This window comes from Tasmannia lanceolata, unplaced genomic scaffold (genome assembly GCF_043159265.1).
Source record: "Tasmannia lanceolata isolate RefF3 unplaced genomic scaffold, GAP_Taslan_0.1 ptg000018l, whole genome shotgun sequence".
NCBI lineage: Eukaryota > Viridiplantae > Streptophyta > Magnoliopsida > Canellales > Winteraceae > Tasmannia > Tasmannia lanceolata.
Window position 1 is genome coordinate 5,557,746 of NW_027518695.1, and position 6,709 is coordinate 5,564,454.

Consider the following 6,709-nt stretch of genomic DNA (forward strand, 5'->3'; position numbering starts at 1 on the left):
GCTTCAAGGCCGGACCAGGCCGCCCGGAGGCCCCTGTCCGGCCGCGGTTTCTTCTGGCCCAGTTTGAGGCCGGCCTCAGCTGCCCATAGGCCTTAAGGCCGGCCAGATGCTGTTTTAACCCTCTTTTTGCTTCCCCTAGCCGCTATCACGACTCGGAGAACCAGGGGGCAACTGATGGGGTCCAAAATCTGCAACCAACTGGCTGTTGACACGTGGCCCTCACAGGGACCACTGCAAAGCCAACACCTGTCCCTGCTAGGTGCGACACCTGGACCAATCAGGGACTTCCATCTGCCCCTCCTAGGTATGAGACCTGGTCCATACAGGGGCTACCACCTGTCCTGGACAGGTGGCTCAGGATCACACTATAAATAGCCCTCATTTGTGCTATGGTGAGGGATCTGAAAATCAAAACCCTAAGCTTTTGCTCTGACATTGCTCTGCACTCCTGCTCATACTGACTTGAGTGTCGAAGCGCCCGTCCGGAACACCACTCCGGGTTGGTCCTCTGACCCTTTATCTTCTTGTCTGTGCCCTTGTGCAGCGCAGGAATCCACCAGCCCTTTAGCTGTGGTGTGTCAGATCAGCCCTTCCGGCCCTACCATAACCTGTTACCAATTTTAGACCTAACACATCTCATCGAACAGCACAGCCCTCAACAACGTAAGGTTCTACGACGTGTGGGACGGCATGCCGGAAGGCTATGTGTTTCAAGGAGAGCTGCAAGAAGCGATGGAGATGTTCTTAAATGCAACACCGGATAATTTTCGCAAAGGTTTTGTCAAACAACCAATTACTCCAAAAGCTTAAGTTATGTTAACTCTCATTGATAGAACAGTGTCTCCAAGTTACGGGTGCAGCTCGGGTCAAGTTTTGGGAATTCGGGTTGAGCTTTTACCTTAAAATCGGGTCGGGTTCGGGTTGATTCCTATTCATTGTTTAGCACAAGCTCAATCCGACCCGATCCAAGTTGCACCCCTACTCCATGTGGTGAGATATGGATATAGTTGGTGGAAGAAGGGGAGAGATTTAAGAAGGCACGAATGAGATGAGGGTGGGAAGTGGCTAAAAATCCGGTAAAAGTCGATCCTATTTTGAGAAAAGTTTTTTTTTGGTTTCCTGATTTTTAGCCACTTCTCATCATTGGGAATTTTGTTTACTAATTTTTGCCACTTCACCGGCCCTAATCTTCTCTCACCACTTGAGTCCTTAGTTTATCAAGAAAGACAATCATGGTAGCCATAAGTGCCATTTAATCATTTAATTTATACTTCAACACTCCCCGCATGTGTGCCCCTCTTTTTGGGTTGACCATACTGCACACGCGGCCCTCTTTTGGGTTGGCCATGGGAGTTGTTGAGTTTTGGATCCCGGACCTCCGATTAGGCAATAGATGATGACATGTGAAACAACCAATTGCCCCAAAAGCTTAAGCTGTTAGAGATGGTGTTACTTATTTAATTTATACTTCAACAGGTTTGGAGGGCGTGCCGGAGGTAACTTGTTTGCTGAGCGATTCGTTTCTCTGGTTCACCGGAGTCATCGCGGAGGAGATCGGCGTGCCTTGGATCTCACTTTATATTTCTGCGGCTTATAGTTTGTCCACGCGTTTTTATACGGAGCAACTCCGGCGCACAATAGGAACCGGACCAGATGGTTCGTCCAAAACCAGTCTTGTTCCAATCTCTGCTTCTAATTGTTTTGGGCAATCATAAATTTGCACCCACTGTAGGATAATTCGCACCCCTCTAACGTGAATTATGTGGCAGACTTTACCGCTTTTTGACGTTTAAAGGGTGCGAATTATCCTGGTGCGATTCGTGCGAATTTATCATCGCCCTTTGTCTTTCTTTTCAGTCATAAGAAGCTAAATTGCGATCATGGTTACATACCTTACCAATATTCTTTTGACGAAACTATTCTTTAATCACATTCTTTAGCAATTATGTAAATATTTGAAATAAGGGATTTGCTAGGACCATCACAGAAGGCATGTCAAGACTGGGCTGTTGAATGTGAGAGCAGACACCCAGGCACAGAATTTGTCTTATTCATTTAATTTACCTGAGGTGGCTGCTCTCACATGCAATAGCCCAGCCGGAGAATGCCTTCTGCGATGGTCCCTAGCAAATCCCAATTTATTATGGATAAACTACCAATGTACTAAGCTTTTAATTATACTGACGACACAAAGTTTTGAGCGTAAAATGACACGTACATCCTTAGAAAGAGATATCCACTACCCATTCATGTGTAAAACCGTTGTTTTTAGGGGATAACTCCCTCTCTTCGTTCCCACTTCCGGTGTATTTATGACCATGGTTTTAAATTTCGACCGAAATCACCCTAAACCGAAACGGTCATTTATTTTGGCCGTAATTTTGGTTTTTCCAAAACTTGACCGAAAAAAATCTGTTTTTTTAATTATTAATTTAATTTTTCACCGAAATTTCATAAATTTCGGCCGAAAGACAGCCCCCTCTAGCGTAAAAGGGCAATCATAAATACACTAGATGGGATTATCGCAAGTAACAAAAAGGGATGAATATCTTACTTCCCTTGAAAATTTTGCACTTCTTAGCTAAATCTTGATTCTTGAGGACTAATCATTATATATTTTTCAAATTAGGGATTTATTGGTAATTATCCTAATTTGTTTCTAGGGAGATGATTTTTTCACCCCCTGCAGGAGGGATGGGCCCCTTTAACGTGAATTGTGGGCAACTTTAACGCTTTTTAAAGTAGAATCATGTTAAAAGGCATCCCTCCTACAGTGAGGGTGAAAAAATCATGGCCCTTGTTTCTAATGTCTATACATTCAATCTCTCAGTGTATACACTATCAGGCTCTTTTCACTTGTTTTTCCGGGAAAGGAAAAGAAAATGTTTCCTGAGAATTTGACGTGGCATTAGGAAAAGAAATTCAGGGAATCTGTGCAGGAAAAGGTTTCCCTGGATTGTTCACTTGCGCAGGAAATGGTTTCCTGGGAAACTGCTTGCCCTTCTTTTTGCCCTAGTTTCCCAGGGAAACGAAATCCGTGTGTGTTTTGTTGGAAATGAAATCCCTAAGGCTCTGTTCACTTGTTTTCCCGAGAAAGGAAAAGAAAATGTTTCACGGGAATCTGACGTGGCATTAGGAAAAAAATCCAGGGAATCTGTGTAGGAAAAAGTTTCCCTAGACTGTTCACTTGTGTTGGAAAAGGTTTCCAGGGAAACTGCTTGCCCTTCTTTTGCATTAGTTTTCCAGGGAAATGAAATCCGTGTGTTTTTTGTCGGAAATGAAGTCCCTATAGGCTGGGAAAATGGGCTTTTCCATGTCATTTTTTGCTTTTTTGCAAATATTGTGTAATTCTATTTTCTCTTGAAAGCAAGTGAACACTAGAATTCTATCTTATCAATGTCTTGTCAGGGAAAAAATAAGCTATTTTCCAGGGATTTGCTTTCCAGGGAACGGAAGTGAACAGAGCCTTTTCCATGTCATATTTTGACTTACTGCATAAATTCCACATGTGTAATTCTATTTTCATTGGAAAGCAAGTGAACACCAGAATTCTATCTTGTCAAGGAAAAAAGAGGCTATTTTCCAGGGATTTGCTTTCCAGGGAACGCAAGTGAACAGAGCCTAAGTGAACATCCTCGCTAAGGCCTAAGATTGGCACCCCCATCACGCAGAATAAAACTTGTTTCTATTGTCCGGAGCCAAGTTTTGTCCCATCACTTAATACTTTCAAATTAGTAATTACACCGAATTGTTGTGTATGTATAAGTGTTAATAACTTGAGGGTTGTGGGTCCGACAAATTTCCAAACTAACTCTCTCTCATTTGCTTTCCAATTCCAGCTATTCTTGCAAAACAAGACGATCCAATCGATATCATTCCTGGATTAACTCAGTTCCGAGTCAAAGATTTACAAGATGGAATCGTCTCTGGGAAGTTGGACTCCCTCTTTTCCCGCCACCTCCATCGAATGGCCGAGCAATCGACACGTGCCACAGCCGTGGCCTTCAACACCGTTGATGAGCTGGACCGTGCCGTATTAGACGATCTTAAGACGAAGTTCAAAAAGTGCCTTCCAGTGGGACCCTTAGCCCTAGCAGCCACACTCCCTTCCGAGCCGGACCCACATGGCTGCCTCACATGGCTCGACCGCAAGAACCCTGCGTCCACCGCGTACATTAGCTTCGGCTCGATGATGTCACCGCCGCCCCGCTGAGCTGGCCGCTCTAGCTGAAGGGCTTGAAGCGAGTGGCGCGCCGTTTGTTTTGTCGCTGAGAGAGTGGATGTATCCACATTTGCCAAATGGTTTTGTGGATAGGACAAAGGAGAGAGGGCTCATTGTGACGTGGGCCCCACAGATGATGATTCTGAGACACGTGGCGGTGGGGGCCTTCATAAATCACTGTGGTTGGAACTCTGTGATTGAGAGCATCACAGGTGGGGTCCCCATGATCGGTCGACCGATCCTTGGTGAGAACAAATTGAATGGACGGATGATGTCGCACGTGTGGGAGATTGGGGTGGTAGTGGAAGGTGGGGTGTTAACGAAGGAGGGAGTGATGGGGGCGTTGGATTTGGTATTGTTTAGGGAAGAAGGGAAGAAAATGAGAGAGAAAATCCGAGGAATTAGAGAAATTGCAATCAATGCGATTAGCTAGGAAGGCAGTTCTACAAAGAATATTGCCACTCTTGTGGACATAATCCACGGAAACACAAGTGATTTGTGTGGACATAATCCACACAAACCACAAGATGAACACTGATATTTATGTGGTTAGGCTAAGATGCCTACATCAGTTTGTAGACAAGCATACGATCTTCACTATATAAGAAATCAAATTTACAAGGGTTACAATATATTAACATGAAACTTGCAACCCTCTTCCTTGTTTCTCAATCAAGACCATACACAAGAGAAACTATGAAGTTCTTTTTTTTGAAATAGGTAAGCTGGGGTTAGGCGGACCCCGACCAGATATATTACGAAAGATCAATAAAGATACTACAAGAAAACAGAAAATCAAGCCCCTCGCACATCAGAAGAAGGGCAAACAAACTATCAAAAGGGAGCCAAAGGCCACCCAACAAAACGGCAAAGACAAACAAAGGAGAACAACCTAACCGCTTCAGCAAAATGAAAACAACAGCCACAACACTGCCAAAATTCGAACAGCTACCACATAAACAAACAGCACCAGAGCTAACAGCAGACCCAAAAACACCAGCACCAAAAGCAGACCCCAATTCATGATCAACCTCCCGGAATGAGCCCACGAAATGGGGACCTTATTCCAGTAGAGGGGATCGGGGAGATAGAAGCAGCTGACTTTCCCTTTTTATTCTTCTTGCTCTGAACTAAATTCCAAGGACCTTCAGACGATGGGGACGATAAAGAGAGAGAAAGGTCCGGAGGCTTGGTCTGCTTTGTAGATGTCTCGGGGATATCAGAGCCAATGACTGAGAATTTATTTCTAGATAAGGCACTATTGGTAGAAGGGGTTTCAGGATGATCCAAGCTGATCCTATTATGAGCAATTGGAGAATCAGAACTTAGCTGAACAGCTTTATCACTATCCTTAGTGATTGGCCTCCATTCCTTTCTGGATTGAACAGGAAACGAGATGGGCTGAGAGAGAAGGGGAGGAGGCATTTGGTTCTTAGGGCATCCTTCAGAAGAATGACTAAAATCAAGACAGGTTTTGCAAGGTTTGGGCTTCCATTCATATTCTACAACCTGAGTTTCATCTCCAGTAGGGGTTTGGATGTGGACAACATCAGGAAGGGGGCTTTCGGCAGTTATTTCGACACAAACTCTAGCAAATTGTAATCGTGAGGCCTCAGCAGTGTGAGAATCCATGTATAAAGGTTTGCCAATGATGCTAGATAGCTTTCCAATACCTGTAGGAGTCCAGAATTTCAGGTGCAATGCAGGGAATTTAATCCAAATTGGGATAGTTGAAAGTTTCAGCTTCTCCAAAGAACAGCCTGGAAACCATTTCTGCAGGATGAGAGCACGACCCCCAAAGGTGGTGGGGTATTCCATGACTTTAATGCAGTCCTCTTCCAGGTTGAACTTGAACAAGAAAAAGCTATTAGGGAGAGCAATTAGATCAAAGTCCCCTTTCAGCTGCCAGATTCTCAATAAGTGATTTTTAAGAGCAGTGAAGTAGGGCCTCCGACCAAGAAAATAACCCAGAAGACAGTTTTCCCATTTAGACTTTGTTTCAATAAAATCACCCTCCTTGAAAGCTGCCTTTATTATGCCATCTTCAGTAGTTACCGGGTTGAAAAAAGGGACAGAAGTATCAACTGCTTTGGTTCGACTCTTTCCAAACACTTCCTTCCATTTGCCCTCTGAAAAGGTAGCGGGGATTGAGGAGATGGAAGGAGCTGGTCTGGAAGAAATGAAACAGGGAGCAGAATCCATGGATCCATTAGCTCGAGCAGGGAGAGATCCAGAAGGATTATGGGAGCTGCTGGGAGGACAGTTGGCCAGCATCTGACAGGAGCCAATTGGACCAGCAATTTGATTGATAGAGGGGGATGGGAGACGAAAGGTACAAGGGGTAGGGCCACCTGGGAGAGGCCAGCAGTCGCTACACTTGAGATCAGGGGGAGAAGCTTTTTTCTCAAGAAGAGGACTAGAAAGGAGCGGTTCAGAAGGAGACCCCAATACCGAGGCATTTATCCTCATAGTATTAGCAAATCCCAT

The 6,709-nt window shown here is 44.6% G+C and overlaps 1 pseudogene across 1 annotated transcript; it reads left to right on the top strand.

Annotated features, from left to right (window-relative positions):
• Window positions 1-630: 630 nt before the first annotated feature.
• LOC143849536 (anthocyanidin 3-O-glucosyltransferase 7 pseudogene) lies at window positions 631-4,843 on the top strand (annotated as a pseudogene). Its single transcript, XR_013235695.1, has 3 exons — window positions 631-775; window positions 1,477-1,656; window positions 3,840-4,843. The product of XR_013235695.1 is annotated as an anthocyanidin 3-O-glucosyltransferase 7 pseudogene (transcript).
• The last annotated feature ends 1,866 nt before the right edge of the window (window positions 4,844-6,709 follow it).